Here is a 17,195-nt window from a genome sequence, read left to right as displayed (position 1 = left end):
AGACAGAAACTTACATTCTGAGAAAAATGCTTGAAAAGTAGTTATAAGCTGTACTGCTGCTTTGATGTGTCAGTAGCATATAAACAGTAAATTACAAAGCCTTAATAGTTTTGTTATTTTTCTTAAGTTTCAGTTAGGGACTGGATTATACTAGCTTGTAGAAGTGTAGTAAAACTTAATGACTGTGAAGTCATTGAAAAAATTGTGGTCGTAAGAGGTTAAGTTCTTGAGTAGCAGTGAAACATGAAATGGCAGTAGAATATGAAAACACGTAACACAATAGAGTACAGGCCCAAATTGTAGAGTATGGGCTGATCTATACTCACAACTAATGAAATCCCAGTCAGATCTCCTTTCTCCATATACATTCACAAGAGTTCCAGGAGACTTGCGGTCATTCATAATCTGAATATGTGCTGTTTGGCTTTAAATACATTAATTCTGTAGCAATGGTCCTGTAACATCACAAGACAATTCACTTACAAAACCAAACCAACTAAGAAGTGCCTGCAGCTGAAGAACCACATTAGGGAGAAAAACATGAAAGCTTTCCTGAAGCCAGTCTGTGCTGGAAGTCCTTGATAGCTCTAAAAAAATCAACCAGGTATCATAAAACATGACAGTATCAATACTTGCAGAGTCAGGTACTTCCACTATAGGAACGCTAAATACATTCTACCTGATAAGAAGGCATATGGGGTATCAGTCCTGCATACACCCTGGAAGAAGAAAAAGAGGTGCTGGGGCAATACTCTCCCCTCAGTGTTATCAGTGTTCAGTGTGGAAGTGGATGTAGCCCCAGAAGTCACACAGCAAGAAGGGAATAGTCACCTCTATTGGAAAGAGAACCCCACGAGAAGACAAACTGGTGTGCAATAGCATGCAATTTATTTCACCACCAGTATCCTGGGAAAAAAATGTAGCTTGATACTAGGTTAAAAAAGCGCCAATCTTTCCACACCTTCTGTTGTATGCTGGCACTCATCTCTTCCACCCAAGAGAACAATATCATAGGTAACTGGCTTATGCTATTTTTTTCTTAAGTGCTACACTTGGTGTCAAACACCAGAAAGAAAATCTTACACAATCAACAGTGTTTCTGGAGAAGAGAGTCTCAAGTGCTTGTAACAACACATGAAAATGACAACCCCACTTTTGAAGAAAACAATATAGCTGGAAGCAAAGCAAATGTGCCACCCGCATGTATCTTGCATAAATTCACACATTACAAACCAGAGCTGCTGGGACCCTATCAACAAGAAAACCAATCAGAGACAGAAAGTACCATCCATAAATACACCTACAGAATGCATAAGGACAACTAGAAATACGTAGCAGTAGTTAGAAGAGATGACCATAAAGAGAAAATGGGAAATTGCTTCACTGCCCTTTCTCCAATATTTGTAAATATTCTCAATCATTTGTAGAGTATTTTTTCTATTGATAGAAAATTGTCAGACACAGACACTCTGAGGACAAGAATTTAATGTCTCTGAAGTAAATGACAAAATCCCAGATGATGTTAATGGGAGCATCATGGTGAGCTAGAGTACTTTGATAATACAGATAGATAAAAATAGACATTGCACAATTACATAGCAATTGTAAAGCTATGGTGGTTTTGCATTTATGTTTATACAAGTTATCAGAGTCTTATCACTGCAGAAAAGATGGTACATATTGTTACTTTACGTGTCTGGGAAGAGCAAAATCACCTCAGTTCTTAACACTAAGATGATCCTGTTAGTTAAGAGTCAACCAGCTGTAGTCATTACATAGTTCAGTTGGTAAAACACCGTGGGCAGAAAGAAAACAAAATTAAAGATGCGAAATGTGTGTGGATTCACACACAATTTTTCATTTAAGGGTGAAAGCCCTAATAAAGGATACTGTACTCTACTTTCACAATTTCCCCTCTTAAGACAGCTCCAGCATTTCTGAGGAATACAATAAAAATGTGATCTTTAACACAAGTGACACTGAGTAAGTTTGGGGGTTGCATATTGTGATTTGGTCTAGGACTTCCCAGGGCAAACAGCTTATCTGCAAACAAACTGCTAGCTACAAACGCCCTCGCAAAGATGCCAGACAGAGTACCATATCGCACGCCTTCTGCAAATCAGTGTTAAAGATATGTTCTTGGTCTGGTTTGGATCAGAAAATGTTGTGCCTGGTTCTGTTTATTGTCTTCTCCGTACCTCCTTCCCCAGAATACCCTCTCCAAATAGGACAATGTCTATTAGACAAGTGGATGGAGATATAGGTTGGGTCAGTAATTGCCTGAATATGACGCCAAATTAATTAGTACTTTATCTCTCAAGCATCACTGGACATTTGATGCTGGCCCTGTGAAAATCATGCAGATGACATAAAATAAAATAGTTAATTATTTCCCTCAGGCTTTCTGTTTTCTCCTCCAACAACAGTTTTTCTTCTCGAGAACTAAAATGCTGAAGCAGACAACTCTCAGTAGCATTACTAGTCCATGTATGTGTTACTTTCCCATGTGTTAAGAAAGATTGTGTCATGATGCCTATCAAATATATTATCAGAATAAGTAATATCCAAACTGTGAAAATCAGATACTGTTTTTGCAGTTGTTATAACACAAGCCATTTATTTTCACACTGCGAGCAACAAGACATTTTTGCACGCAGCTTTTCCATTTTCATGTAAATGGACTATGTTTGTGTGTATACACGCTTTATAGTGCATGTAATTAATTTGCATTTGAAGTCTGCTTTATGGATTTCCCACTTAGGTTTAAAATTTTGGATTTATATTGTAGCTCTATTGTAGAGTATATCTTGATAAATCTATTGGGTTTGTATTTTACAGCTCTTAAATAAATCAGTTTTCAACATTCAAAATTCAACATTTTGCACTGGGAAAAATAGCTTAAGTGTGGCAAAACTTCACTGCTAATTATAAGTCCTGTTGGAAAGGAGACAGTCACTGCTTTGCTTTAGATAATAAAAATATGCACAAATCGTCTAAACAGCATTTATTCAGAAAAAAGTGCAGAGCTAAGCCACAGCACCAGATTTTTACAATTTATTTGGACAGCCATATATTGGCATCTGACACCTCTAAATATCATTATTAATTTAGCAATTAGAACATGTATAGTATTTTGGCATGTGTTTTGTGTTCCTTCAGAAACTTGCTAAGAGCACAGGGAACACAATCCAAAAAAATTAAATTCATGTCTTAATCTCAGCACTGTTGAGGACAAAGACCCAATTATCTGATACGGCACTATAGTCTAGCAGTCACAAAAGAATTACGTGTATTTTTCTGTAAGATGGGAATCCGATGCTTATAAATATAAGTTTCTATTTAATTTCTTACTATTTCATCACATAAACATCAGATATACTGTATGTTAGGCTAAAAAGCTTATGGTCTGGCTAAGTAACTACAACATTTTGCTTTTGAATGATTAAAATAACTGATTTACAAAAAGTTAATTCATACTAAGACAGGATGATTGAAAAGGTGTTACATTATCAGGCTTATTGAATGAATATAATAAATCGTCCTTTTCTCATTTTCCATACCATTTGTAAAGTAATAGCTCAGAACCCCCTTAAACTTTTTGCTTTAGAGATAGAACTTACTTTTCTTTGCAATGACTATTCAGTGAAATAGTAATTGAAAAAAAAAATCTCAAACAAGCAATGCTGGATTTAAAACCACAAAGATGTATTTAGGCGTTATCTTCTGTCCTCCCCAGTCAAAATCACAGGATTCAACACGCGGTGTCTGAGAAGCTGGGTGTACAAGCCAGGATTGTAATAAGTAACTTTGTTATATTTAGATTTTCAAGGTTATCCAGTAAGTTACATATCTATTAAAAGCAGAAGGCTGCTTTCTGCACCATAATCATGATATACTCAAGCAGCAACTGTGCAGCAGTTGGCAGTTAATACTGAAAACTAAAGGTACCAGTTCAATTTGGCCACTAGATGGTACTATATCACACTCGTTAAAAAATTCCTTGGTTACCTATTTAAAATTATTGCTGTGAATAATTACAAAAATATCATGACATTTAGTAGTGATGATTTGTTTGCCCATTTTTCCTGGACATGATACACACACACACAAATATAGAGGATACATATAAGAGGTTTAGAAGCATTTATTTGTTTGATGTGCTAATATCACTTAATGAGTCAATGTTCCTCACCAACCAACGCAATCCTAACCATGATGTTTCAAAGGCATAGTGACAAATAGTGCATTTCCTTCATTGCATGTGGTAAATGAAATACTCTTTTGGAGTCTGTGCTTCCCAGATAGGAACAAAAGGCATCCAAACACAAGCCAGTGAAGAGGACAAGCCCAAATTCGGAGATAACGATAATTTTCACACTTCAGGGATTTGGAGATGATTCCTTGCTGACTTGGAAACATTCATACCCACTTTCCCATATGCAAACAACAAAATTAAGTGCACTGTAGTGGTAAATCAAGCTCATGAAGACCAAACCAAATAAAAACCAACAGCCATTTAAACATTCAGGTTTTATCTGGTTTACTACTGCTTCTGGTATACTCACTCACTTCCAACAGATTATACATGGTTCCTTTTTTTGCATGCGTATATGAGACCAAATCATATTTCCATAGACCTTCTACTCCTCTTTTACATAGTTTCCTCGCTAAACTCCTGTATTGGGTCCTATCTTATTGGGTCATGAGGTTGTATACTGATAAATTTGCTTTGCTCTAAAATACCTTTTCTATGCCCTCATGCATTCCTTTGGCAAAGACTATTAGCATCCTACCTCCTACTAGAAGTTAGACTTCTGAAGTTTATTTTTTCTTACATGTGAGACTTCATGTATCTGATCACGTGAAGGGGACATGTAACGTGGGCGTCAAATCACATGTCAGGCAAAGGCCATAGGGCTGGACCGCATATAGAAAAAATCCCTTTCAAGAGGACTTTAGTGAATGCAGAATCTTGGCAGAAAGTCCTCCACTGCTGGGAAATGCTAAATAATGCCCTCGCTTCCTGACCAGTGCGTCAGGCACAGATGAACCAGAAGTCATAGATGAGGCTGATGAGCTGTACCTGGTACGCAGGATCCCACTGCAAGAGGCAGAGCACAGTACACTACTGCAGGTCATTCTTACGCATGAAGCCTGAGCTAAGGGACCACACAGCTCTGTAACACGCCACAGACCCGTGCTGAATGCCACGTTCCCCAGCACCATAAGCATGCCCCCTGTCCCAAACTCTCAACCATGTGAGCCCAGTGATAATACAGAGAAGTCATCAGTGGAATGCTGCAGGGGGTCGATTCTTCTTAACAAATTCAAAAATTGTTTGGAAAAAGACCTTAGTCTTTTGTGAGATGGAAAAGTTTCCTGAGGATACACATGCACTCCATGTAGGAAGTGTGAGGGATGAATGCACAGAACTGTAGGTGGGCCTTAAGACTAAGTGACTGGGTAACAAAATGGCAGAGGAAATTTAGTGTAGATCAATGTGCAATGATGTACGTGGGCAAAACTGTTCTTGGCTTTATGAATAAAGTGACGAGCTCTGAGCTGTCTGTTAGCACTCAGAAGTGAAAGTTTGGGATTGTGACAGATAGATGGTTTCATAAAAATATCAACTCAGCGCATGGCAGCGGTCCAAAAATGCAAATGTTTGGAATTGTTAGAAAAGGAAAAAAACAAATCAGAAAATATAATTATGCCAGTCTATAATGCCACAGTTTGCTCACATACTGTGTACTGTTCTAGTGCTTGCATCTTGAAAATGTTTGGAAAAAGTTCAGAGAAAAGCAGTGATGATCAAACGCATGGGACGGAATGGTTTCCATAGGAAAAATAATTGAGCAGGCTGGAACTCTCTATTCTAGAAAATAAACAGCGTGTGAAAGGAGATAAAAAATGAAAAAAGAGAATTAAAGGATCAGATATGCAGTATGGGAAACCAGGCTGAAGCAGGGTACACTGAATATGACAGCACCCATTGCTTCTGAAAGGTGCCCAAGGAGCAGTTAGGTCCTGCCTAGTTGTGCTTTGTCCAGTGACACAACAGGGTAAGGAAACAGAAAATGGCTTCACAGTGAGTTGGATCCCCCTTGTCAAGCTTCTCCCTCTTCTTGGTGTGGCGAAAAGCACGGCCAGGCTGGCAACGGCAGTAGACATTGACAAGGAGGTCCCCAAAGTAGAGGGTCAGTTTTTGTTAGTAATTTAAGATGAATGAAATCAACCGACTACTGAGTAGGCAGTTCAGAGTAACCAAAGAATCCATCCAAAGACAGAAATGAGGGTCACTGTATCTTTAGAAGATATATCAGAATGCACCAGCTAGCACTTTACAGAAACCACACTTTTAAATCTTACTAAATACAATAAGTCCATGCTGTATCAGGCAGGATTGTCCTGTTGCTGGGATTCATTAACTTTTTAGTATTTAAACAAATGTGTAGGGCATCTGAAATATACACATTTCTAATAAGATGCACTGAACTATGAACAGGAAATACCATGACTGAAATCCAGACATGACAGTCTTCAAACATAATTGTAATTTCTTACCTGTAATCATCTTTACACTACTGATGTAGTAACTCTCCTGTAGAAATGTAAAGCAGCATTCCAGTCAACGCCCAGTGCTGCCAATGCCATGCAGTGTTTTTTAAAAGCAGGATTCATTGTACCCCATAGTTTGTACAGAACAATTCTGTATGTGCAAATTCATTCCCTTTATTCTGAAAGTAGGCTCACATGCTTAAATGATACTACTCTCCTTTCTTGCCCCTCCCAAACTCCTATGTTTTGCCTGGGGAAAGAAGTTGGGAGGATAGGTGTTCCTGTAAAATAGCAACTAGAAAGGAAAAAGCAGACCCTGGTGCCCTCGTTTATTCTACCTCACATTTCCCTACTTCCAAGCATTATTTAGAGAAATAGTCCTCAAAAGAGCTTCTAAGGAAGTGCTTGGTAACCACAGAGCTCCTTCATGAATGGCCATGTTTTTCTCCACATCTGAATGATTCGGAGTGGCATTGGAAATAGAAAACAAATCCTGCTCTCCTGATGAAATTTATGTGGGAAGAATTTATAAGAGGAAATTGTCATGGATTATGCACCTCCTCATAAAGGGTATTCTGCAAGAGAGAATGTATTGAGCCAATGCAATCAAGGTTCAAGAAAAGCAGAAACAGACATTTCTTGCCAGCAATTACTGAGACAAAACCTTGACTGGCTCCCTCCAAACATCTGCTACTTGGCATGCACAAGCCATTGCCAGTATTACTGCTGTGAGGGTGCCATCCCTAATTTTGCACGTATTTTTAGTGTAAACGTGTTTTGTAAATTGTGAGCTAATACAGCAGGTAACATGCATATGGAGAAGGTTTTATTCACATTATGTCTGATCCCAAATGTTTACTGAGGTTCAAGAGGATTAGATTTTGATGAACCAAGGGACTGCACTGCTGTGCTTCTTTACCACCTGATATTTTTATGACATGCATCAACAATAAAAATTAGCATTGACATACCTAACAATTGTTACCAGTTAGCTTGTGGCTTTTGGCATCACAGCAGTCATGTCAAGGTCAATTCATCCAGTAGCATTGGCTTATTTGACAGGAAGCTGCTCCTCTCAGTTTGGAACCTGGAACAGATAAGCCATGGCTATAGTTAGCAGTAGAAAGAAGTATAAAAGAGGAATGAAGGATGAGAAGAGGAAAGCAAATAAATATGTCAGAACAAGTGTCCTTCACAAGTCATTTTGGAGACTTCCGTTTTAGAAATACCATAAAAAGTACTTTCCAGTCTGTTACTGGACTTCCTTGCAACTGTTGGTACATTAGCAGTTATCAGATACTGTAGTTAATTGATTGTAAGTGTAGTACATCATAATAAAGACAAGACTGTTTCTTTAGCAGCCTGCTCAGCTCAGGGGAATAACCTGCCTTTTTATCTATATAAATTGTCACTTCTGTAAACTGCTACCTTTGCTACACAAAATGTAAAATATGTCAAGTTCTAAGATATTACAGATAACTACAAGGCACTTCTGACTAAAGTAGCAGTTGCTTATGTAAGCTAACTACACTTATACAGAATTTAATTTTTTTTTTCCATAAAAGATACCAACTGTGGTAACCATTACCATAGCAATGCATTATGCATGCTTCCTGTCACAGTATCTTCTGTCTCAAAATATCCAGAATCCAGTTATCTGTTCTTCCTGGATTCTGCTTGCAACAAAACCAGAAAAAGGATGAAGGTAGCTTTTGGCCTTGAAAAGATTTTTTCTGATCTTTGAATTTCCCTAATTTCTGGTTTCTACGGCTAGTGCAGCCTCAGACTAGTCTTATTTTTAGCTATTCTTGGCTAGGAATGCCTAAAAGGTTGTTCTTTGCATTAGAAAGAGTCAGAGTACAGCAGTAATCCCACTAAATACCATCCTCGAGGAGCTGTGATGGGGCTACCATATGCACATTAAGCCATCTCTTCGCTATCCAGAGAGCCTTTTTGCATTACACATGCTTCCCAGGTACACTTTGCATTGTTAGAGTAGCCCAAATACAGACAAGGGGATCAGCTCTTAGAGCTGCCTGTCCCTCCAGACAGACAGCCAATATTCTCCTCTTAAGCGGATTTTTTCCTTCTATAGTCTCCTCTTACAGAAGTGTGTGGTTTTTAGTAAAGATTAATAAAATGGAAGTGTCAGTTTTGAGAAGGGGTATGTGTGAGAGGAGATGGGCTTAGTATGCATACCCACTGTTGCTGAGCTGATCAGTTACTTGGAATATGCATATATTCTTGCCATAACTTAATTTACATTTAAACTAGTCCTTGAGCAAGAGAGCATAACAAAATGACAGCATCTTAGTAAAAACTTCTCACAGAAGCATTCTGTCTTAAGACCTGGCTGTACTTTGAAAGACTACCTCTCTGTAAATTTACATACTCTTTGCTACAGCTCCACCCCAACAGCACTGAATCATAAAACTGCCATAAAAATATTTCTTCTAAGAGTGCTGTTGGCATATGCTCTGCTTGCACACTGAGGAAAAAGATTATTAAGCTATACGTAATAACAGAATTTAGACCTTTCACTACTTCCATAAAGACATGCTTAGATTGTAACCACTTCTAGGTTGGAATACACATTTATTAGTCTCACCTGGGAACTCCATGCACTGATGACATTCAAATAACACGACTAACAATATTATAAAGAAATAGATAATTTATGGGGGAAAAAAAATTATTGCTGTTGCTTTTGTTATCATTCACAATGTATATCGTACAGTGTTTTGGCAACTTTTGTGTTGATATTGCATGACTAGTCATGTGAATCTCACGACAAAGGTTTTAGAGTTCTTGCAGTGAAAGTGTATGTATGTGTTTACTGTGCAAGCTAATGATTTCTCAAGAGGCATTGAAGCGGCATTTCAATCAATCAAATTACATTTTTTTTCACATCTTTTAAGACTGAGCAATAAATAAGAAATTATACTATCCACAAATCTGGGAATAAAGCAAAGCATTAAACTTAGCATACCTTTTATAACAATATATTGACCCTGATGCCCATTCTTCACTACACTTTTAAATCTAAGTGGAATGTTGAACACACATATACAAAATTACAGTACAGGCACTGCAATCTTCAGGACGTTTTACAAAGCCAGAAGAAAACCGACAAATGCAGACACAGGATTATGAATTGATTTTAGAAGGTATCAAATAATTTGTAACCACTGTCCAACCTCCAGATGCATTTAATGATTTTTGAGAAAGCTATACATTAGTCTACATTGGCAATGCAATACTTGTACAGAAATAGCCCAAATAAATTTTCATGAATAGATCAAAGAGATTATTATCTTCTACTTACACATTTTTCTTTATGATGCATATGTCACAGCCATATAAATAGTCTTGAATGCTTAGATTCAAGACAGTTTCTTTTCACAGTAAGTCTGCCTCATAGCTTAAGTTTCAATGGTAAATATGGATGAAGATTTTCACCTCCTGTTTAATGTCATTTATTGATACAAGTTAGGATTTGGGAAAAAAAGTCCTAGGGTAAGAACATTGAAGTTTTGGAGTTTTATTAAAAAGTTTAGCATCAAACATACTGCTTGTATTTTAAAAGTCTTACTTTACTCGAGTCATAACCATGGTGGTTTTATTCATTTGGTTTGTCTGTTCATTTATGGACACAGTTATAACTGAGATAAATGGAATTGCCTGCAAGTTTATCTTTATTTCTAAATTTATAGTTACCATGGGAGTGAAAAAAAAATAAAATAAGCACTTGCCAGTAATATAGAAAGCTCAGTAAGAACTGATGATTGGTGGTCTATAGCAGCCAAAAGAGCAAACAAAATATTAGGGTGCAGAAAGAATCAATTGGAAAATTCTCCTCTGTAATACCGTTCACTGTTCTTTTACTCTATCAAGGGACCATTTGATTTATACTAAAGAGTCGGAAAAGGCAAAAGGTAAGTAACGGAGGATATGAATTCAACTTTTAGAGAAGCTATATCAAGAATCCCTTTTTACTTTGTGTCCTGAGACAAGAAAAAATGGAGTTTGAAAGAATAGAGAAGAACAGAGCAACTAACTATTATTTTTAATTCTTTTATAAAAATAAGTAATCTGCAGAATTTATTGCCACCAGACATGATCAAAATCATTAATTTAATGGGATTCAGAACTGGATTTTATTTTTGCACGTATAACATACTTCTATAATCTCACTAACGGCAACTTTAATTTCCCTGCCATATTGTAAACCCACGCCTAACAGAAGAGTGTTTAGAAGAAACATCTCCTAGAAAGAGTTTACTTTTACTAAAAGCCAAAGATAAGTAAGTCGGCTGTGGCGACACAGGTTGTGCACCCTATAGTCGGTAGGGCTGGTGCAGGAAAATAAAATCTATCCTACTCTGCGTTGCTTTACAAGAAGACTAAAAACCCCCAAAAAAGTAGATAAAAAATGATAGCATATGAATGACTACAGCCTACACCATATTTGTCAAAATAACCCTAGAGCATCACCTGAAGAATTTCAGAATGCAGTGAATCCTCGTCTACTGGTTCTACCTTCTATCAAGATTGATGCTCCACTGTGCCAACTAGTCCCATGGCTTTAGTAAGACACAATCAATCAGCTATTTCAGGAACAGTTTGGTCCTTTGTGTGCACTGCTTCCTATCCCTTCTTTGCTTCTCAAGGCTACTTTCCCAACTCTAAATAAAAGGAGTAAAATAAAAATACTGATTGGAAGTTTCAGTATGCTTCTTAAATTCATAATGTCCCTAGAAACCATTAATGTGATTTTGCATAGAAAATAAAAATTTGACTTTTTACCACACTATATTTAAAAATAATATAGGTTTAAATTAGTTATTTAATGTTAAAAATTAAACAATTTTTGTCCTAGCGTTACTGAATAATATTTTTTTTGGTGTGATTTAAATACCACAGAATATCTTAAATATGTTTTCTGATAGATCTGGGGCAGCAAATCCCTTCTGGACATTTATCTCTGAAATTACATTGAGAGGAATAAACAGCTGTCGGGAATATAAATGCTAACTCATCAGAATGCTGACTCAGTGCTGTAGAAATCAAAATATGTTCGTATACTGCAGAGGTAACGTGTCATACACCAACTAGTCATATTTTATCTTGGACAACCATAAAACCAGTTGAACTAAAAAGCCAGAACAAAACTAGGGAGTAGGAATCAAATTATAAATAGGGAAAATTTTAAAGTCCTTGTAAAGACCTGCCCTATGACCGAAAAAATAGTAACCATCAAAGTCAGGATTTGTTAACCTGTCACCTTCCGTGGTAACAAACCTACTCTTTAACAAGGATTATCTCTTGAACCATCATGTGATTAAAGGCCCACTTCTGCTTTCCTTGCAATTAATAGAATTTATTAATTTTGTGGAAGCAGGATTTAGCAATGAATGAACTGGACAATCGTTCTGCAATGCCGTATTTACGCTAATTGTCCCATTAGAGACATTGGTCCAATTTTGTCTCTAAATATGAGTTGAATGCTAGTGACTTTTTGTACTAAGATTTCTTAAGGGTAGAAATTTGTGGCAGGAGAAAATAATTGTATTTTACTAAAGTATCTGATGTTCTGCCAAGAGATGTGAGATGTTTTTTTCAAGCAAGTTTTGTCCTGGTAATAAATTCTCTTAGGAAAATAACTGCTATCTAGGCATTATTTCAGGACTTTGTATCCAGACCAAATTTATCTTTGATACCTTGGGTCAACTATTTTGACTTCAGTTGAAGCTCTCTGTACTCTGTGGCGAAGATTTTGGCTCAGTCTGGAGTTTTGTCCAAGCAAGTAATGACCTGGACTAATAGCTTACTGTATGTCTTCTAGTGGAACAAATCACCTTACATTTAGTGCATTTCTTGATTAATATTCCAAAATTGTATATATGTGTGAATGTATGTGTATATATTCCTAAACCCATTTCTACAGTTGCTGATTTTCCCTTTCATATTTCTTTACTGATCTGCATCTAACTTTTTTGCCAGACACATCCCTTACAGAATGCAACCTATATCTTATAAAAGGACAAGCGCGTAGTCCTCTGGATGTATGCTCTGCCATACATCCTGCAGCAACGTTGCAAAGGAAGAATTTGCTTTTCGAAAGTATGACCCTGGGCATTACTCAGCAATGATGGCTGTCAAAGGGAAAAAGCAAAAGACAACAAGAAAATTTCTTTTGAAATATGACATTAAAGCTAAAGATTCTTTCCACTGAAAAAAAGCCCACCCCTCTGTCAAAAGAGAATCTAAAAGCAGAAAATCTTAAACACTTCATACAATGAAATCTTTCTAAAGATAAATGATTCTCAAAGAAATCAAAATATTCATAAAGGCACAGTAAAGCATAGAAGCATAGACTTCCATTTTTAATTTTGTCACCTCAAGCTTAATTTCTTTATTCATTTCAACTCTTCAAGCGATCAGGATTTCTCAAGCCCGAATCATTCCAGGCAGCAGAATTTCTCTGCTGGGCTCCCTGATCCCATGGCATCTTTGTCATGACTAAGTTATCACGCAGTTTCACAAGGGAGCCCCAGGTTCTGCAAAATCCAATCTAGAGGCACTGTTTTATTGCCTCAGGTAAAGTAGTCCTGTTTCGTAAACTGAGTGAAATTTGCCCCGTACTGGCATGTTAGGCCTTCTGGTTCCAAATCATCCAGCTGTTACTAATTTGTTATGTAGCTAGTATCTCTTTGTGCTGTATGGTCTATGAGCAGCCAACCTTTCTGCATATTTTTATACATCAACATGCTTAATAACCTATAACATTATAAAATACTGATGCAGATACTGTAGAACAAGGCTGCAACTTGAACCTACTTAAGGCTTACCATAGCTTATTGCTTTTGGTTTGAGAAATTATTTAGTTGAGCATATTTCTGTATTTAGTCCTTGGACATATTTTGTTAAAAATCTGTGAAGGAACTTCCAGTTACTTTAAAATAATTACCATAATTTAAACTTTTTGACTTGTGCTCAGTATCTTTTGCCTCTTAATTTAAAAAAAAAGCAACAAAGCTGTACCTCCCTCCACATTTTTTTTTCTTTTTCCTTGCAATAATCTTACATGAGAAGAATAAAAGGAACTTTTTCTTATTATACTCCTCAACACAATATCTGTGATCTTGCCTCCTAAACTTTCTGGCTTATGAAAGATTTGGTGGTTTGGAAAGATGGTTATCTATCTCACCCAGACTTTCACATCTGGCACCAAGATCAGCACAGAGAGAAAGAATCTGAAGCAATTTAACCTCTTGCTCTAATTCCAAATTCTGTTGAACAGCCTTTCTTCAGCTGTTCTGCCTCCCAATTAGCTTAGGATTTCTTATGTCATGGTAGTTCTAATCCTTCTAGTTAGGGACATGTTATCCAGTGGCAGCCACAGGACAAGATTTTCACCTTAGCCGCATACATTCTTTCTGCAGAATTCAGGGAAAATGATGGGGTTATATGTTTATTTTCTATTAGCAACTCCAGTTTCATCGATGTTGTAACTTTAGATGGGATAGAGGATTACTTCTGAAATGGGATTTTTACCTTGAGTAGTTCTGCCAAATAAAACTTCATTTATCCAGACTTGGCCCATAGCTTCCGATTCTGTGGTTTAGCTTTCTTGTTTGTGTTAACAGTAAGCTTTGGATTTGCTACCGATCTCAGTGGGACTTTGAAAGGCTCCTCTTCTCAGAGCTCTGACTGGATTATGCAATTCTCTTCCATCTTTCCTCCTGACTTTGTCCTGCTCCTTTAATTTACCTCTTGCAGTCATGAAACTATAGGGGGTTCATAAATTTTCCAGGTTTTCTAAACCTTCTGTTGTGAACATTCTGTCCTGAATTTCACATTCTCTATATCAAGTTTATTTTCTATCCCTTTGGCAATCTAGTCTCTCCTGGGACCATATACCTTGGGGAATTCTGCCCTGCACAAGAGCAGTTAATGCCGGTGTCCAGTCTCAGCTTCTGGCACTTCTGTTTGAGACTCTGGAGTGTGCAGTAATGAAGCCTGATTAAGTATGGTTGGAGCTATGTGATAATTCTGTATGATAAAAATAAAGATTAAGCATCATTATTTGGGATCAGCTGCTCAAACAAATCTGGCACCTTAGATCTTTCCTTCTTTAAAAGTGACTTGTCTTTAAATCTAGTGAGTCTCTTAAATAGAAAATGGGGTTGATTTTCACCTAAGGTCTGACACTAAATTTTTTGTGATAGCTCTCTTTATATTCATTTTAAATCAATGTAAACTCTCTGAGTAATAGGAATTTTAAGAGTGCCAGTGCCGCAGGATAATAAAAACCTGGCACAGAGACACTGCTGTCATGGAGAAATGTTAGGTTGTTGCATTAACTAATAACAATAGATGAATTCATCAGTTTGGTTGCTTTTCTTTGCTGCCAGCCTGGTAGACTGTGATTTAGTTCTCTATTGCTGGGCAAGTTGAGGGTTTTATTTTTGTCTTATTTGCTTATATGTCTATTTTTCTTTTGCCAATACAATACACATTCTATTCTTAGCTGTCCATAGACATCTCCCTGTAAGTGTTACACTTGTGATAAAGAACAGTGTCAGAACAGCCACAGTTTCCCCTGGGAGGCATTTGCTCATTCTTTTTATCTGGATCACTTAAAATCTTCAAAGACCAGCTGTACCTGGGTATTAATGCTCTTTCAGAACCATATGTTTCCCTTCTGCATAAAACCCATGTAAGGGGGACACTTACATAAAAATCTTGCTGCAAATTATTTCCACGTGCTCCTTCTGTAAGGGATAAAGAATAAGGAACAAGCAGGAACACATGATTTTAATCAACCCAAGCAAGACATAAGAAATCCTATAGGAAATTTAAATATGGGTAGATCTTTCCCTTGCCTTCCTCCAACCCTCCCCCAAAGTAATGGTAAATACTGCCTGAAAATAACCCATCTACTCAGCTAAGTAGAAATATAGGCAGCTCTTTTAGAACTAGGCGCATTTGGGTTTTGCTTGATGTGTTCCTCAGTTACAGAATATATATGTTATATATTATGCTATCTGTTGCTACACAAACCAGACAGACACATGATGGTTACATGATAAAGGAAGATTAGATTACATACACACTTATCCCACTCTGACGCATTTTGAAACTTATTCTACATACGAGTTTTGCCTATTGGCTTCCTCTACACAAGCAAACATGCCATTGTTATTAGTAGAGAAATAGAAAAATAAAGGCAATATGCAGCAGGCAGGCACAAGAGGATAATTTAAATTCAGTTTCGAAGTTGTCTGATTTCCTGGGTTTGTTCATCCCTTTAACGTTGTTCTCCTGTTCTTTATGTGAATTTCCTTTCAACTTTACCAACAGTTATTACTGAAACATAGTAAGAGGATGTATTCCTTCTACAAACAAATGTGAAAAAAGGAACAATATCTTTATAAACCACCTGTAAACCTTGTTCATATAAACAGAGCTCAATTTTGTGTGTTTCCATTAATTATTCATAAGATTACAGAAAACTGGCATGTGCAATTTCTCTGGGTTGACAAGGGTATATAAAACCACAGTAACTAGCAGTGTCTGTCAATACAATGAAGTTATAGAATGAAGGAATAATATCTGGGGAGGTGTGAGTTTGCTTCTTCCAGTGGTTGGCTATATGTCAAGTGCATGGCACAATTTATGAGTAACTTCAGCGCTGCTGCTAAACAAACGGAAGACAGCATTATCATTCTGTGTAGGTGATAGAAAATAAACTTCGTTTTTTCCAGAGCACTTCCAACAGACTGCAAAGAAAAATTTAGCTTATGATATTGGAGACGGAGGCATCAAAAAAGGAAGCACATCAAAAGCTAGCAACAAACTCTCTGAAAATGTCTCAGGGTGTTTCAGTGTTGAGCCTGCAGAATAAGCTAAGAGGAAATCTACAGGGCTTTTACATGGCTCGTTTCCTTACTAGCCTTTCTATTTAATGTTAGCCAGAAAGCATGTGAAGAACAAGAACGTATCTTCAAGGTGTCTTGATAAAAAATAGCAGAAAATACTCTCTTCTTGTTCCATCTGGTGAAGGCCAATTGAGTTCAAAGGGCAAATAGCTAGTTGCTAGAATAAAGCATGCTAATGAGACTCAGAGAAACACAAAACTGTGACAAAAGGTGCAAAGAGTACGTGCTGTAGGTTAGAAGAAGTGGAATAATTTTAAAATAATGTTATATACCAGAGCAGCAATGTTTGTCATTGGTACACATTAGGTGTGTTAACAGATAAATGTTATTTGTACAGTAGTATGACAATGCATTTGTAAGGAGAAAAGTAGTGTCTCTCAAACTAGCGTTCTTTGTACTGTAAAAGACCTATGGCAAAGAAAATGCAAATTAAATCTTAAGATTTTATGAAGGTTAAGATAACTCTTGTAGCCAACTCCCCCAGAAATTCATCAGTCTCAAGGCTGGTGTTATTCACCATTATACTCCTTCAGAGAGGCTCGTATAAATTTGAAGATGACAGAAATGGGAATGTGATTCTGTGCATTATATTTAATTTAATCATATTCACTCAGATTCTTAGCTATGTCCTTGAATTTGGTTGTATTTGTAATATAGTTCACCAGAGAGAAGCTGAGCTTCTGGAGCATCAGA

At 37.0% G+C, this 17,195-nt stretch overlaps 1 long non-coding RNA gene across 1 annotated transcript in view; it reads right to left on the bottom strand.

The window, feature by feature from the left end:
- The window catches only part of LOC134520931 (uncharacterized), a 34,651-nt gene that overhangs the window by 8,752 nt on the left and 8,704 nt on the right, over window positions 1–17,195 (bottom strand). Inside the window, exon 4 of the long non-coding RNA XR_010072583.1 lies at window positions 7,530–7,645. This is a non-coding gene — a long non-coding RNA (uncharacterized LOC134520931). The remainder of the gene's footprint in view (window positions 1–7,529; window positions 7,646–17,195) is intronic.

This window comes from Chroicocephalus ridibundus, chromosome 9 (assembly GCF_963924245.1).
Source record: "Chroicocephalus ridibundus chromosome 9, bChrRid1.1, whole genome shotgun sequence".
Classification (NCBI taxonomy): Eukaryota; Metazoa; Chordata; class Aves; order Charadriiformes; family Laridae; genus Chroicocephalus; species Chroicocephalus ridibundus.
Note: the sequence above shows the minus strand (reverse complement) of the source record. Positions and strands in the feature narration are given on the sequence as shown.